At 39.7% G+C, this 18,551-nt stretch overlaps 1 pseudogene; it reads right to left on the bottom strand.

The window, feature by feature from the left end:
- Positions 1 to 425: 425 nt before the first annotated feature.
- On the bottom strand, positions 426 to 13,944 carry LOC144254146 (steroid transmembrane transporter SLC22A24-like; annotated as a pseudogene).
- Positions 13,945 to 18,551: the final 4,607 nt, after the last annotated feature.

The raw sequence follows: 18,551 nt of genomic DNA, 5'->3' as shown, positions 1-18,551 counted from the left end.
TCCCACTTTTATATATAATCATAGTGCACTAATTAAGAAAGTAACATGTATAAGAGAGACCAGACGAGTAGAGGAGGATATTAGGAGGGAGGGAGGGAGGAGGGTGGGGAAAGAGGAGATACTGGGAAATGAAATTTTGCAAATTATGTTATATGCATTTTTGAGTATGTCACAATGATCCTCACTCTTATATATTATTATTCTGCACTCATGAAAGTATGATAAAATTTTTGATTTTTTCTATTACAATTATTTCATGATAATTTTGTGCCTTGTATGCAAAAATGGTGACTGTAAATTGCCAATCTCCATTCAAACTTCCTTTCTATTTCATCTCTTGCATCTTGAATGGCAAAATGGGTGTTAATGGGGTTAGGACCAGTATTGGGACCATATAGATACCCAGTGACAGCACCCTTATGTTCTCATGTTGGCCTCCCTTGTAAAGAATGTGGAGACTGTTCATACCTGGAGGGCAAGAGGAGGACAAGCAAGGGTATAGACACAGCCAGGTGCAGTGTGTACCATGTTCGAATGGTAAAAGCCAGTCCTCCAAGGAAGATTTGCCCAGTATTGTAGGAAACATCATCAGGACTATTCTCACAGACTTCCTTTGGGATGTTGTCCATCTGACACTGGGAAGAAAACATGTACATAATTGATATTTCAGCAAAGGGCAATTTCACAGTCAGTTCAGACATGGAGAAAATGAAAGTCTCAAATTATTGACTTACTGAGACAAAAAGAATTTATCATAATAGTCGTGACACTCAACCCAGCCCAGAAGTGTAATATGCAGTAAATGAGGAAGGTGGGGGGGAAGGCTGCTGCGGTGTCAACGATGCCCATCTGGAGTAAGCACCACAGGTAGACCACCTTCCGCCCAAACCTAAGAAAGATCGGAACAGGTTAGCTTATTTCAGAAAAAAAATAATATGTGGAAAACAAGAAAAGATAAAATAACTTGAGATTTAGGGTAAAATGTTTAACAAGTAGGACATTGTACTGTGGTCTAGCGGAATCATAATATTAGTCAACAACGAAAATCACAGATGTAAGCATCCCTGCTAATCTGAGAGTGATGCCAGAATGCACAGCAAAGCACATGGCATAAGAGGACTTTGAAGCCATGTGGACATGATGAAACAATCATTGGAAAAATGAGAAATGAAAATCCAATAAGTACAATAAATAAATTCTCAAAATAAATCAGGTAGAGTACAGGTCCTTTTTAGGGAGATACTCTCATGATGGCTACATGACTTTATACTCTTGCCCAAAGCCATGTAACACAAAGATTGTGTTCTGTTGTAAACTATGGACTTTAGTCAATACCATATAAATATCGGTCTATTAGTTATGATGAACATATTACACTAACATAAGATTTTAATATTATGTGGGTTGTTTGTGGGAGGGTGTATTGGGGACTCTCTGGACTCAATATTTCGGTAAACTTAAAACTGTAGTAAAAAATAAAAGCTTATTGCCAGGCATGGCGGTTCATATCTGTAATTACAATGACTCAGGAGGCTGAGGTTCAAGGTCAGCTTCAACTTAGCAAGATCCTGTCTCAAAACAACATTTCTTTTAACAGGATGGAATTCTCAGTGGTGGACTGCCCATGGGTTCAATTATTTTTTAAAATTTTTTTATTGTTGGTAGTTCATAACATTATATAGTTCTTGACATATCATATTTCACACTTTGATTCAAGTGGGTTATGAACTCCCATTTTTACCCTGTATACAGATTGCAGAATCACATCAGTTACACTTCCATTGATTTACATATTGCCATACTAGTGTCTGTTGTATTCTGCTGCCTTTCCTATCCTCTACTATCCCCCCTCCCCTCCCCTCACCTCCCCTCTTCTCTCTCTACACCATCTACTGTAATTCATTTCTCCCCCTTGTATTATTTTTCCCTTTCCCCTCACTTCCTCTTGTATGTAATTTTGTATAACCCTGAGGGAATGCTTCCATTTCCATGCAATTTCCCTTCTCTCTCGCTTTCCCTCCCACCTCTCATCCCTGTTTAATGTTAATCTTCTTCTCAGGCTCTTCATCCCTACTCTGTTCTTAGTTTCTCTCCTTATATCAAAGAAGACATTTGACATTTGTTTTTTAGGGATTGGCTGGCTTCACTTAGCATAATCTGCTCTAATGCCATCCATTTCCCTCCAAATTCTATGATTTTGTCATTTTTTAATGCAGAGTAATACTCCATTGTATATAAATGCCACATTTTTTAATCCATTCATCTATTGAAGGGCATCTAGGTTGATTCCACAGTCTTGCTATTGTGAATTGTGCTGCTATGAACATCCATGTAGCAGTGTCCCTGTAGCATGCTCTTATTAGGTCTTTAGGGAATAGACCGAGAAGGAGAATAGCTGGGTCAAATGGTGGTTCCATTCCCAGCTTTCCAAGAAATCTCCATACTGCTTTCCAAATTGGCTGCACCAATTTGCAGTCCCACCAACAATGAACAAGTGTACCCTTTTCCCCACATCCTCACCAGCACTTGTTGTTTTTTGACTTCCTAATGGCTGCCAATCTTACTGGAGTGAGATGGTATCTTAGGGTGGTTTTGATTTGCATTTCTCTGACTGTTAGCGATGTTGAGCATTTTTTCATGTACTTGTTGATTGATTGTATGTCCTCCTCTGAGATGTGTCTGTTCAGGTACTTGGCCCATTTGTGTATTGGGTTATTTGTTATCTTATTGTTTAATTTTTTGAGTTCTTTGTATACTCTGGATATTAGGGCTCTATCTGAAGTGTGAGGAGTAAGATTTGTTCCCAGGATGTAGGCTCCCTATTTACCTCTCTTATTGTTTCTTTTGCTGAGAAAAAACTTTTTAGTTTGAGTAAGTCCCATTTGTTGATTCTTGTTTTTAATTCTTGTGCTATGGGTGTCCTATTGAGGAATTTGGAGCCCGACCCCACAGTATGTAGATCGTAGTCAACTTTTTCTTCTATCAGACGCAGAGTCTCTGATTTGATATCAAGCTCCTTGATCCATTTTGAGTTAACTTTTGTGCATGGCGAGAAAAAGGGATTCAGTTTCATTTTGATGCATATGGATTTCCAGTTTTCCCAGCACCATTTGTTGAAGATGCTATCCTTCCTCCATTGCATGCTTTTAGCCCCTTTATCAAATATAAGATAGTTGTAGTTTTGTGGATTGGTTTCTGTGTCCTCTATTCTGTACCATTGGTCCACCCGCCTGTTTTGGTACCAGTACCATGCTGTTTTTGTTACTATTGCTCTGTAGTATAGTTTGAAGTCTGGTATCGGTATACCGCCTGAATCACACTTCCTGCTTAGCATTGTTTTTGCTATTCTGGGTCTTTTATTTTTCCGTATGAATTTCATGATTGCTTTCTCTATTTCTACGAGAAATGCCGTTGGGATTTTGATTGGCATTGCATTAAACCTATAGAGAACTTTTGGTAATATCGCCATTTTGATGATGTTAGTTCTGCCTATCCATGAGCAGGGTATATTTTTCCATCTTCTAAGATCTTCTTCTATTTCTCTTTTTAGGGTTCTGTAGTTTTCATTGTATAAATCTTTCACCTCTTTTGTTAGGTTGATTCCCAAGTATTTTTTATTGTTTTGAGGATATTGTGAATGGAGTGGTTGTCCTCATTTCCATTTCAGAGGATTTGTCACTGATATACAGGAATGCCTTTGATTTATACGTGTTGATTTTATATCCTGCCACTTTGCTAAATTCATTTATTAGCTCTAATAGTTTCTTTGTAGACCCTTTTGGGTCTGCTATATATAGAATCATGTCATCTGCAAATAGTGATAATTTAAGTTCTTCTTTTCCTATTTTTGTGCCTTTAATTTCTTTCGTTTGTCTAATTGCTCTGGCCAGTGTTTCGAGAACTATGTTGAACAGAAGTGGTGAGAGAGGGCATCCCTGTCTTGTCCAGATTTTAGAGGGAATGCCTTCAATTTTCCTCCATTCAGAATGATGCTAGCCTGAGGCTTAGCATAGATTGCTTTTACAATGTTGAGGTATGTTCCTGTTATCCCTAGTTTTTCTATAGTTTTGAACATAAAGGGATGCTGTACTTTGTCGAATGCTTTTTCTGAATCTATCGAGATGATCATATGGTTCTTATTTTTAAGTCTATTGATGTGGTGAGTAACATTTATTGATTTCCGTCTATTGAACCAGCCTTGCATCCCAGGGATGAATCCTACTTGATCATGGTGCACAATTTTTTTGATATGTTTCTGAATCCAATTCGCCAGAATTTTATTGAGGATTTTTGCATCTAGGTTCATTAGAGATGTTGGTCTGTAGTTTTCTTTCTTTGAAGTGTCTTTGTCTGGTTTCGGAATCAGGGTGATGTTGGCCTCATAGAATGAATTTGGAAGTTCTCCCTCTTTTTTATTTCCTGAAATACCTTGAAAAGTATTGGTATTAGTTCCTCTTTAAAGGTTTTGTAAAACTCTGCTGTATACCCATCCGGTCCTGGGCTTTTCTTAGTTGGTAATCTTTTGATGGTTTCTTCTATTTCCTCAATTGTTATTGGTCTGTTTAGGTTGTCTATATCCTCCTGACTCAATCTGGGCAGATCATATGACTTAAGAAATTTATCGATGCCTTCACTATCTTCTATTTTATTGGAGTATAAGGATTCAAAATAATTTCTGATTATCTTCTGTATTTCTGAAGTGTCTGTTGTGATGTTGCCTTTTTAATCCCGTATGCTAGTAATTTGAGTTCTCTCTCTTCTTCTCTTTGTTAGCATGGCTAAGGGTCTGTCGATTTTATTTGTTTTTTCAAAGAACCAACTTTTAGTTTTGTCAATTTTTTCAATTGTTTCTTTTGTTTCGATTTCATTAATTTCAGCTCTGATTTTAATTATTTCTTGCCTTCTACTTCTTTTTCTGTTGTTTTGCTCTTCTTTTTCTAGGATTTTGAGATGAAGTATGAGATCATTTATTTGTTGTTTTTTTCTTTTTTTAAGGAATGAACTCCAAGCAATGAATTTTCCTCTTAGAACGGCTTTCAGTGTGTCCCATAGATTCCGATATGTTGTGTCTGTGTTTTCATTTATCTCTAAGAATTTTTAAATTTCCTCCTTGATGTCTTCTATAACCCATTGATCATTCAGTAACCTATTGTTCATTCTCCAAGTGATGCATGATTTTTCCTTCCTTCTTTTATCGTTGATTTTCAGTTTCATTCCATTATGATCAGATAAGATGCATGGTATTATCTCTACTCCTTTATATTGTCTAAGAGTTGCCCTGTGACATAATATATGATCTATTTTCGAGAAGGATCCATGTGCTGCTGAGAAAAAAGTGTAACTGTTTGATGTTGGGTGGTATATTCTATATATGTCAATTAAGTCTAGGTTATTAATTGTGTTATTGAGTTCTATAGTTTCCTTATTCAACTTTTGTTTGGAAGATCTGTCCAGTGGTGAGAGAGGTGTGTTGAAGTCTCCCATGATTATTGTATGGTCGTCTATTAGACTCTTGAACTTGAGAAGAGTTTGCTTGATGAACATAGCTGCACAGTTGTTTGGGGCATATATATTTATGATTGTTATGTCTTGTTGGTGTATGGTTCCCTTGAGCAGTATGTAGTGTCCCTCTTTATCCCTTTTGATTAACTTTGGCTTGAAATCTATTTTATTTGATATGCGTATGGACACTCCTGCTTGTTTCCGAAGTCCATATGTGTGATATGATTTTTACCAACCTTTCACCTTCAGTCTATGTATATCTTTTCCTATCAAATGCGTCTACTGTAGGCAGCATATTGCTGGGTCTTGTTTTGTGATCCATTCTACTAGCTTGTGTCTCTTAATTGGTGAGTTTAAGCCATTAACATTTAGGGTTATTATTGAGATATGGTTTGTTCTTCCAGCCATATTTGTTTATTTATGTTACTAAACATGGTTTGTTTTCCTCTTTGATTATTTTCCCCCCTTTACTGTCTTACCTCCCACTGTTGGTTTTCATTGTTATTTTCCATTTCCTCTTCCTGAAATGTTTTGCCAAGGATGTTTTGAAGAGCTGGTTTTCTAGCTGCAAATTATTTTAACTTTTGTGTATCGTGGAAGGTTTTAATTTCATCTTCCATCCTGAAGCTTAATTTTGCTGGATACACGATTCTTGGTTGGAAACCATTTTCTTCCAGTGTTTGAAATATGTTATTCCAGGATCTTCTAGCTTTCAGAGTCTGTGTTGAAAGATCAGCTGTTATCCTGATTGTTTTACCCCTAAATGTAATCTGCTTCCTTTCTCTTGTAGCTTTTAAAATTCTCTCCTGATTCTGTATGCTGGGCATCTTCATTATAATGTGTCTAGGCATGAATCTCTTATGATTTTGCACATTTGGCATCCTGGAGGCTTCTAGGATTTGGGATTCTGTCTCATTCTTCAAGTCTGGGAATTTTTCTCCTATTATTTCATTGAATAGATTGCTCATTCCTTTGGTTTGGACCTCTATACCTTCCTGTATCCCAATGACTCTTAAGTTTGGTGTCTTTATGTTATCCCATATTTCTTGGATGTTCTGCTCATGGTTCCTTAACAGTCTTGCTGAGCTGTCTATGTTCTTTTCAAGTTGAAATACTTTGTCTTCATTGTCTGATGTTCTATCTTCTAAGTGTTCTACTCTGCTGGTAGTATTCTCAATTGAGTTTTTAAGTTGGTTTATTGCTTCCTGCATTTCTAGGATTTCTGTTTGTTTGTTTTTTTATTACTTATATCTCCCTGTATAGTTGATCTTTTGCTTCTTGGATTTGTTTATGTAATTCATTGTTGAAGTGATTTTTCAGTGTCTGATTTTGCCGTCTAATGTCTTTCATGAGACTCCAGATCATCTGAAGCATGTATATCCTGAATTCTTTATCTGACATTCCATCTGATGCAGCTATTACCTCTTCTAAAGTTGAGTTGACCTGCATTGCTTTTGGTCCTTTCTTTCCTTGTCGTTTCATACTGCTCGCGTTTCTTTCTGCTTGGTGAAACTGTTGTGTTTTTGAAATTTCCCCCTATATATTTATATTGCTCTTGTATAGTTGAAAAGTCTCCCTTGCAGGGTGGGCAGTGGCTGTGCTCCTCCTCCAATTGGGGTGATCTGTCTACCACGCTGGTCGGCCGCTGGGTCTGTTCTGCCGGTCGGTCGCAGGTCTGCCTACCTTGTAGGCACGGGCGGAGGCTCTGCTTTGCCCCTCCTCCAGTTGGTGTTATGTGTCTACCACGCCTGCGGACCCCTGGGCCTGTTCTGCCGGTCGGTTGCAGGTCTGCCTACCTTGCAGGCATGGGCGGCGGCTCTGCTCTGCCCCTACTCCAATTGGTGTGACTTGACTACCACGCTGGCTGGCCGCTCGGCATATTCTGGGCGCGGGCGGCGGCTCTGCTCTGCCCCTACTCCAATTGGGGTGATGTGACTACCACGCCGGTGGGCCTCTGGGCCTGTTCCGGTCCAGGCGGCGGCTCTGCTCTGCCCCTACTCCAATTGGGGTGATGTGTCTACCATGCCACCAGGCCGCTGGGCCTGTTCCTCCGGTCGGTCACAGGTCTGCCTACCTTGTGGGCATGGGCGGCGGCTTTGCTCTGCCCCTAGTCCAAATGGGGTGATATGTCTGCCACGCCGGCAGGCCGCTGGGCCTGTTCCGCCGGTCGGTCACAGGCCTGCCTACCTTGCAGGCGCGGGTGGTGGCTGTGCTCAGCCCCTACTCCAATTGGGGTGACGTGACTACGACGCCGGTGGACTCTGGGCCTGTCCCGGGCGTGGGCAGCGGCTCTGCTCTGCTCTTCTCCAATTGGGGTGACGTGTCTACCATGCTGGCAGGCCGCTGGGCCTGTTCCTCCAGTCAGCCGCAGGTCTGTCTACCTTGTGGGTACGGGCGGTGGCTCTGCTCTGCCCCTAGTCCAAATGGGGTGACGTGTCTGCCGCGTAGGCAGGCCGCTGGGCATGTTCTGCCGGTTGGTGACAGGCCTGCCTACCTTGCGGGCGCGGGTGGCGGCTCTGCTCTGCCCCTACTCCAATTGGTGTGACGTGACTACCACGCTGTCGGGCCGCTGGGCCTGTTCCTGGCGTGGGCGAAGGCTCTCCTGTGCCCCTACTCCTATTGGTGTGATGTGTCTACCACGCCGGCAGGCTTCTGGGCCTGTTCCGCCGGTCGGTCGCAGGTCTGCCTATCTTGTGGGCGCGGGCGGCGGCTCTGCTCTGCGCCTACTCCAATTGGTGTGACGTGTCTACCATGCCGGTAGGCCGCTGGGCCTGTTCTGCTGGTCGGTCGCAGGTCTGCCTACCTTGTGGGCTCGGGCGGCGGCTCTGCTGGGCTCCTACTGCAGTTGGGGTGAAGTGATACCACGCCGGCGGGTCGCTAGGCCTGTTCTGGATGCGGGCTGAGGCTCTGCTCTGCCCCTACTCCAATTGGTATGACGTGTCTACCTCGTCGGCAGGCCGCTGGGCCTGTTCCGCCGATCGGTCGCTGGTCTGCCTACCTTGCGGGTCGGGCGGCGTCTCTGCTCGGCCCCTACTGCAGTTGGGGTGAAATGATACCACGCCAGCTGGTCGCTGGGGCTGTTCTGGGCGCGGGCGGCGGCTCTGCTCTGCCCTTCTGGCCTCCACAGTATTCAGCAGGATCCGGACCGAGAAGCAGTTTCCGCGGGTTCTTTAGCCCTGGGCCAGAGCAGTTCCGGGAGCCAGAATTCGGCCGCTCTGGGCTCGGTGTATGTTCTGATAGGACCAGTCTCCAAGAAGCATTTTCTGTGGGTTCTTTAGCCCTGGGCCACAGCAGTTCCGGGAGCCAGAATTCGGCCGCTCCGGGCTCGGTGTATGTTCTGATAGGACCAGGCTCCAAGAAGCAGTTTCTGCGGGTTCTTTAGCACTGAGCCTGAGTAATTTGTCTGCGAGACGCAGGCGAATGGCGGCCTGAAATTACCTGTTCTATGGCTGAATGAGCTGCGATCATTCGAAAACAGGGATGGTGACGTCAGCTCTCCAAGATGGTGGCTGCTGGCCTCCTCTGTGTTCTGACCGGTGTGGAGAACCGAACTGGACCGCTTCCTTCCCCCATCTCAAACCCAGAATTCAGCACTGTGTACATTGATTGCACAGCTGGCAGGAGCCCACAGAATCCACAGCGCTGTATCTTTGCATTGCTATCTCATTGCTTCCCAGCGCATGCCGCAGATTCTAGCCGAGGGGTGATTTGCTGAATAAGCAGCGTGACCCTCCGTGCGGACAAATCGCTCGCGTTTGAGCCCCTGTAGCTGATCCTCATGCGATGAAAATCCTTCAACTAGGTTTTGGAGCACCCCAGTTTTGCTAGAAATTCCTAACAAGATAGTTTTTAGCTGTTCTAACTCATCATTCTCCCGAACAGTGATGCGGTACATGGGGGTGATGCACTCCCTTCGCCGCCATCTTCCCTCCTCTGAGGGTTCAATTCTTAACACCACAAAAATCTTATACATCTAAAACATTCCCCAAATCCAACTACATCTTTCTGTCTCCATGGTCTCTCTTTAATTAGCACTCTTATCATCTTTCTTCTGGACTATTTCAATCGCCTTCCAGATGGTCTTGTTACTACTCAGTGGAGAAATAGGCATTTAAAAGGCAAAGTTATAAAATCCCTCTTAAAATTAAATGTTGGAAAATGCAACAAGAGTAACTTGAGGAGGGGGCCTGGAGTTGTAGCTCAGTGGTAGAGTGCTTGCCTTGCATGTGTGAGGTCCTGGGTTCGATCCTCAGCACCACATAAATAAATAAAAAAATAAAGACATTGTGTCCATCTACAACTAAAAAAATTAAATAAAAAGAGTAACTTGGGTGGAGACATCACTAAATAGGGAGTCATGGAAGAGAGTTTTCAGGAAGTAACATTTGAATCTGAGTACTGAGAAGTTGGGTTGAACAGTGTACAGGGAAAAGCATTCTAGGCAGAAAGAACAGCAAATATAAATGTCATGTGGCAGAATCCAGCTAGGTGTTCTGAAGACTAGCAGAGAATGGAGAAGGGGGTAGGCAAGATGAGGAAGGGAGGCAGGGGCCAAATCTCAGACTGGCAGGACTTGAGAGGAAACTCAGGGTTTTATTCTATGTGTGATAGAATACCACTGGGTGTTACTTGGGGAAGAACAATTTTAAGTCTGAGAAGACACAGGTCAACATAGGGTATGGATGGAATATGTTATGAACAACAGTCAAATGCTAGCTGCAAATGTGAGCTACAAATTCTCTAAAGTGTTCTAAGAAACTGGGTGGTTATTTGTCAAAAATGCAGAGGTCCCTTCATTTGATAGGAGGGTTGAACTTCATAACATCTGACTACTAAGAAGCAGGGGGAGGTGAGGGTGAGTAGAAGGAAGTTGGATAATGGCACCAAAGCACAAGTGGGTGGCAGTAATAAATTCTAATGTTCTACAGCAAAGCAGGTGACTATAGTTCACAATAACCTATAGTATATTTTATGAATCACTAGAAGAGAGGAGCTTGAACACTGAAAACCAAAATAATCATAAGGAGACGGAAATGTTCATTACCCGAATTTTATCAGTATATATTGTATATATAATGAAATATCACACTGTACTTCATAGTATAATTACTGCATGTTTATAAATTTTTAAAAAATGTTCAAGGAGATGGAAATGTTAACCACACTGTCTTGATAATTACACACTGTTTGTATGTATTCAATGTATATAAATACATCAAATTTATGCCCTCCAGACATTTGTCAACTAAAATAATTAATACCAACTATGTTTCTTTACTGTCTTCTATCATTTCCTACTTTAGATCTGATAGGGCCATCTTACAAATCTCTGTCATGAGCATTGAAGTCAATCTTCTTACATCTGGTCTCCTGGTTGCTACTATTGCCTTCTATCAAATTATACTCATAATCCAGTAGTCACATCCCCACCATTGTTAAATATCTTATTAAGCATTTCTCTGAGCTTTACATAATACACAAATATGCAGATCTCAAATGTTTACAAGTTTAATTATTTTCACAAAACCACTGTACTTATGTGACCAGTCTTCAATCAATATAACATCACTCTCATGAAGAAGCCCTTCTCAGACTCTCTCCTGGACACCATTCCAACCAAAAATATGTAATATCATAAAATTTAACACCATATATTAATATGTAGGCTTTGATCTTTATAAAAATTGAAATCATGTATTATGTAGTTCTGTGTTATGTCATGTTTCCCCTGTTATTTTTTTAATATTTTGTTTCAGGTATAGTTGGACACAATACCTTTATTTTATTTTTATGTGGTGCTGCGGATCAAACCCAGCACCCCACATGTGCTAGGCAAGCGCTCTACTGCGGAGCCACAACCCCAGCCCTCCCCTGTGTTATTACATGTGGCAATAGTTTGTTCTTTCCCATGGCTCAATAGAAATTTATATGAATTTTATTCTACTGTTTATGGATATTAACCTGAATCTATGCTCAAAGAAAACTTACTTATTCATGTTTCATTCAACTATTTTGTTAATTCATTCTGCAATACAAATTGGTAGCACAGAGGCCTAAAAAATGGGGGAAAATAAATTCTTTGACCCAGAAATTTATATAGGCAACAATTAACTATTGTATGCTCAAAGTCACAATGTTAAACTAAGACTACTAGGTGGCTTTGAACATCTGCATTACCATCTGCGTTCTTGTGGGTGACATGCTTGGGTGGGAGACATGCTTGTGTGAGAGCCATGGTTGATTGCCTTCTCTAAAATCTCTGCCAGGAAGCTAGAAGCCAAAAACTTCTCACCTCCACATTGCATCTTCCTAAGTTCTTAATAATTACCTTTTCTGGTCACAAATATTACCTATTAAAGTCATTTCACAAGGACCATCATTCAGGTTAAAGTTCCAGTGATTTACCATCCCATTAGGCCCACAGTGTGCTACTCAACCCTCAGATTTTATAATAGTGATTACCCTCTGTATGTGTGCCTACAATGCATGTATGAAATGGTGACCAGTATAAAAATATCTATTCTCATTTATCTTACAGGGTCTAGGTGGTTTAGAATATTGCCAAGAACAGGAACATACTTGTAAATATGCAAATACCTTCTCCCTCAACTCTCCTTTCTCTCCCTTTGTTGAACTAACTCTTACTCATACACCTCACATTCTGGATTTTCTCTGCAAATTGCTCCCTGAAACTGATATGATTGACATTGCCTTTCCTGTCTTTCTTATTGCAGCAAAATGAGTTTTTCACAACAAATTGTAGCATCTGATTTATGTACCAAGCACTAATATTTGATTGTAGTTTCCTGAAGTCAGAAAGTGAGGCCACTACACAGTTCAATGCAAACACACAGAGCTCAAGTAAGATTTCTTTTCTTTCTTTTATTTATTTTTTTAGTTGTAGATGGACATGATACCTTTATTTTATTTTTATGTGGTGCTGAGGATGCAAGGAAGTGCTCTACCACTGAGCTATAACTCCAGCCCAAGATTTCTTAAATAAAGGAATAAATACTTACTGAAAACTTAATCTGACCAACAGTCCAAAAGAAAGTGAGGTGACACTCACCTGTCTGAAAGAAGGCTATATATCAGACTTCCCAACAGTGACCCAGTCATAAACAGAGTTTGAACCATTGGTTTTAATGACTGGGATTCACAAACCAGGTCCCACTGGAAGAGAATCAAAAAAGCACAGTGGAGTTTGAGGTTTTAAGCCTTTAAAAATCTTTGCACTCAGTGGAAAAGGAGCACAAATTCCCAGATATGATGTATGTGATCCTCTGCTTTGTGGATCCTGCCCCGATCTCTAGCTTCACCGACAGTCACTCTCCCCTGGTTGCCCTTCCTCCACTTATTTCAGCCCTTCAAGTGCACTTGCCTCTCTCTTGCCTCATAACCTTCCAATATTCTGCATCTTTTTTTCTACATGTCTATTCATTTTTACCTTCAGGCCACCAACTCTCTTTATTCCATTAACTTATACATATTCTTTTGCTACTACAATTTAAAACATATAAAAACACATTTTTAAGAAATTTCAGATACCAAAAATTTGAAAGCTTATTTTTTTTCTCATCATGTAAGTGACTTAGGGTCCTGCCATTGACTTTTCTTAGCAGTCCATACTTCAACTACTACAATATCTCTCATCCTTGGCCACACATTGAATCACTTAAAGAACATAAAAAACACTAGTGTTTGGATCCTATGCCCAGAGATTTTGATTTATTTGCTCTCAGGGTCAGTTTTTCAGCACTGAGAACCACCGACTTAGTATAACATTTGATCACTTTTAAAATTATAGATCTTTCTCATTAGATTAAAAGATAATTATAGGTATATGTTTTGCTTGTTCAATTCATTAACTCCAATACTATATGTTCTCAACAGCATTGTAGTGTAGATAAGCAATTGCTACCTGCATAAGAAAGGGAGAAAGTGTTGACTACAGCACACATCTGGGGACAAAATGTATAAAGCAAGTTCCTTCTTGCTATTAACACCAAATAAGCAGATGATTTAAATGAGGCTTCTTACCTCAGTTGTGATGGTGGAGGGGAAGTAGCTTCTGTCATACACCCAGCCATCCACACAGGGCTCTGTGTCTGCCTCAGCTATGTTGGTGACAGTCTCATTCAAGTGAAGGAGCTGCCACTGGGGATGGATGAAGCGACGACACTTTTCTGGTTTTAGATTTGGACCTAGGGGAATGGAGATCCTCTAAGTGCATCTTGGCTGAGGATCCCAGTGTCATTACCAGAGACAGTGTCATTGTCAAGACTCTGGACCCAGTAGCGATGATCAGGAATTGCAGCAGTGAAGTTCTCCAGTATAAAAATGAGGGTATGTTAGGAGGTTGGTAATACAAAAGAGAACTAGCTGAAAGATTTGGAATCTCCCCAGGCCTCTGGCTTGATCCAGGAGCTCATCGAAGGACATTGATGCTGAACAGGGGATCACCTAGAGGAATCACTTTATGGAGGTGAATTCAGAAAGAGAAAATGCTTCCTTTTACCAAGACCTGTAATGTGTTGATCCTCATTCAACTTTCTCCTGATGGGCTGTGGCTCACTGCTGCAGAATAATGGAAGGATTTCCTCAGAGTCTTCGGGTTTAGACTGACAGATAGTTTCAATAAAGTTACAGAAATATTTGGCAAAGAGACTTCTACTTACTGACAACTGAGCCTGCTTAAAAGATACTCTTTGAATGATTCTGATCTTTGAGCTTTCTGAGAAGTCAACAGTGGACTTGTAGTGAGTGTAATCTCCCTATGACCCTAAATATAGATTTCCATGATCTGTCCTTTTCATAAAAGGAATGTTGGAATCTCAAAAGTAAAAAGCTTTATGATACTACTGTGTAAAGAACAGATCATGGCTTTTTATTGGTTAGGACTGAATTTTCACTAAAAGTTACTAAAAAATATTCTTGGTTAAAATAAAGGAAAGTAGAATATTGAATATAAATGCTGACTGTTGGTATCTTAAATTTTGCTTAAATTTAAATAGTGACATGATTTTAAAATTTTTGAAATAGGATAATAAGAATAAGGGACAGGGAAGAAGGAAACAGTACTTTTATGCCATAGTTTATTTAATCAGATTTATTGATTCATTCAAATAGCATTTTGGATTAACTTTTATATCTATATATTTGTATGCTTACTTATAAATTTGCAAACAAAATATGAGTTTGCAGTTGCAAGGTCTTCTGTTCCAGTTAATCGAGAGATAAACACATACGCAATCTCACAGAAAATGTTCAATGATTTCTTGGTAGATATCATGAGGACAGGGGAGTCATCCCTCTAGAAATGAACTTTTGAACTTTTGAAGGAGGATTCCTGAGAAAATAAATTAAAAGGACAGTTTCCAAACAGGACAATAAGTTCATAATCACAGTAAAAAATTGTTACATAACTGTGTACCTGCAAGATATTCAAAAGATGAAGAACATGCAGGGCAATAATGGGAGGAGATGGACTGATTGAATAAAACCAAAACAAGGAATCAGACAAAGTATCTGGAATTAAACCTGCAGACTAGAGCTTTTGTTCTTGAACTTGAAATCCATTATATGTGAAACACCTTAAAATGCAGATATCTGTTCCAGGTTTCAGAGATTCTTTTAGGAAATGACTTTTTGAAAATTTAAATGAAATGTTCTTTAAGCAATACATAAGGGACATTAAAAATGTACATAATTTTGGGTACTATGTGATGTTTTAATACATGTATACATTGTGTGATATATTTATTTTTATTAGGTATTTGGGATTGAGTTTAGGGGCACTTGACAACTAAGCCACATCCCCAGGCTTATTTTTGTGTTTTATTTAGATACAGGGTCTCACTGAGTTGCTTCGTGTCTTCCTGTTGCTGAGGCTGGCTTTGAACTCGTGATCCTCCTACCTCAGGCTCCAAGCCACTGGGATTACAAGCGTGTGCCACCGGGCCTGGCTACATTGTGTAATATATATATTACGTCAAACATCTGTTTCCTTAAGCTTTTATGATTTCTTTCATTGTAAAAACTATTAACATTCTTTCTTCCTTTAAAAATATACAGTAGTATTGTGATCTAGAGTCTCCCTACTGTATAATGGCACACTAGAAATTCTTGCTTCTTTTTTTTGTTTTTTTCTTTTATTAATTTTTAAAATTTGTTTTAATTATTTATACATGACAGTACAATGACTTTGATATATCATACATTTGAATCAGATGGGATATAATTTCTCATTTTTCTGAGTGTACAGATTGCAGAATCATATTGGTTATGCAGTCACATATATACACACAGTAATAATAATGTCTGTTTCATTCTACTATCTTTCCTATCCCCCAACCCCTCCCCTCCCCTCCCATCACTTCTCTCTACCTAATCTAAGGTAACACTATTCTTGTTTTTTCCTTACATCTTCATACATGTATTTTGAATAACGATGAGGGTCTCCTTCCGTCATCCATGCAATTCCCCTTCTCCCTCCTTTTCCCTCCCACCTCTCTTCCCTATCTAGAGGTAATATTCTTCCCATGTTCTTCCTCCCTACCCAATTTTGAGTCAACCCCTTATATCAGAGAAAACATTAGACATTTGTTTTTGTGGGATTGGCTAACTTCACTTAGCATAATCTGCTCTAATGCCATCCATATCCCTGCAAATACCATGATCTTATTATTGTTTTAGTGATGAGTAATATTCCATTGTGTATAAATGCCACAATTTTTATCCATTTATACATTGAAGGGCATCTAGGTTGGCTTCACAGTCTAGCTATTGTGAATTATGCTGCTATAAACATTGATGTGGCTAGAAATTCTTGCTTCTATTCTACTCTTGTGTTGCACCCATTGATCAGCCTTGCCATCTGTCCTCTATATTCTCCCTATCTTTGGCAACAACTCTTATACTCTCAATTTTTAAGATTTTACATATGAATGATATGTAATACTCTTCCTTCTGTGCCTGGTTTATTTCATGTAACCTAATGACCTCTAGCTCTACCCATCTATGTTGTTGCAAATAAGAGCATTTCATTCTTTTTTTTCATTCCACTAGCTTCTAGACATTGAAAAAACTTAAAATGTTTTTATTAGTGCATTATAGTTATATGTACCAGTGGAGTTCATTTTGACACATTTATATATGCATGAAATGTAATTTGCTCCATTTCAACCCCCAGTACTTCCACATTTCATCCTCTCCCCCACCTCCCAACCCTCCTCCTTCTCCTTCATATATATAATACATATATATATATATTCATAATATGTGATATATATATTTATATATATCAATATCACATTTTCTTTATCCATTCATTCATCTATGAAGACTTACTACTTCTTGGCTATTGTGAATATTGGTGCAATGAACATGAATATGCAGGTATCTTTTTGACATTGATTTCATGTTCTTTGGGCGTATTCCCAACAGTAGGATTGGAATCATATGGGTCATATGGTTGCTCCTTTTAAAAAAATGTTTTGTTACTGAATTATAGTTACATATATTAGTGGAATTCATTTTGACATAACTATACATGCATGGAATATAATTTGCTACATTTCAGTCCCCAGTACCTCCACTTTCCTTCCTTTCCACTCTCCTCTTGTTCCTCTGCTCTTATCTACCAGTCTCACTTCTATTTACTTTTTGTTTTTCTTAATAGGTATTTTATAGATATACATAAAGGTAAAATCCACTATGTTTTATTAAAAAAGTGTCTTGATACAGGGGATTGAACCCAGGGGTGCTTAAGCACTGAGCCATATCCCCAACCCCTTTTAAATATTTTATTTATAGACAGGGTCTCACTGAGTAGCTTAGGGCTGGTTGGCTTTGAAATCACAATCTTCTTACTTTAGCCTCCTGACCTGTTGGGATTACAGGGGTACACCACCATGCTTGGCCCCTGTTTTGCATTCAAATAGGTACATAGAATAACTTGGCTACTTTCATTCCACAGTCTCTTACTTTTTCTGTCTCTTTTCCTTCCTCTTCTATCCCTTTCTATTACTCCACTGTCCTCTCTTCTATATTCATGGAACTTCCTCCTGCCTGTATTTCCTCCTTATTTGGCTGTAGCTTCTGTGTATGAGAGAAAATACTCAACCCTTGACTTTAGGGATCTGGCTTATTTCACTTACTGTGATGTTTTCCAGTTCCATCCCTCCTCCCCACCCCCAGCAAATGCCATAATCTCCATCTTCTTTATGGTTGAGTAAAATTCCATTTTGTATGTGTGCTGTATTTTGTTTTTCCATTCATTTATTGATGGGCACCTGGACTAATCCCATAACTTGATTATTCATGAATGGCAGTGCTGTAAATATCAATGTGCATGTCCCAGTGTAATATGCTTATTTTAGTTTTTTTGTATACCTACCAATGATTGGGATAGCTGGGTCATATGGTGGTTCCATTCCTGGTCTTTTGAGGAATCTACATACTGCTTTCCAAAGTGGTTGTACTAATTTTCAGTCCCACCAACAATGTTTGAGTGTGCCACTCTTGCTAGCATTTATTATTATTTTCGTTCTTGATGATTGCCATTCTATGTTGAGTGAGATAAAAATATTAGCGTTGCTTAGATTTCCATTTTCCTGCATAAGCTTTTAAATTTGATGCCATGCTGCTTATTGATTCTTGGAGTTTTTTTGAGCTTTAGGATTTTTGTTAAGTAATTTGGTGCCTACTCCAGTATATTGGAGTGTTGACTTTATGCTTGCCTCTAGCAGTTGCAGTGTCTGGTCTAATTCCTAGGCATCTGATCCATTGTTTTAATTGGTTGTTCACAACATTACTTGACATATCATGTTTCATACATTAGATTGAAGTGGGTTATGAACTCCCAATTTTACCCCAAATGCAGATTGCAGAATCACATCGGTTACACATCCACAATTTTACATAATGCCCTATTAGTAATTGTTGTATTCTTCTTCCTTTCCTATCCCCTACTATCCCCCTCCCCTCCCCTCCCATCTTCTCTCTCTACCCCATGTATTGTAATTCATTTCTCTCCTTATTTATTTTCC

Source organism: Urocitellus parryii, chromosome 4, assembly GCF_045843805.1.
Source record: "Urocitellus parryii isolate mUroPar1 chromosome 4, mUroPar1.hap1, whole genome shotgun sequence".
Taxonomy (NCBI): domain Eukaryota; kingdom Metazoa; phylum Chordata; class Mammalia; order Rodentia; family Sciuridae; genus Urocitellus; species Urocitellus parryii.
The sequence above is the reverse complement of the archived record's forward strand: the minus strand, read 5'-3'. Positions and strand labels throughout refer to the sequence as shown.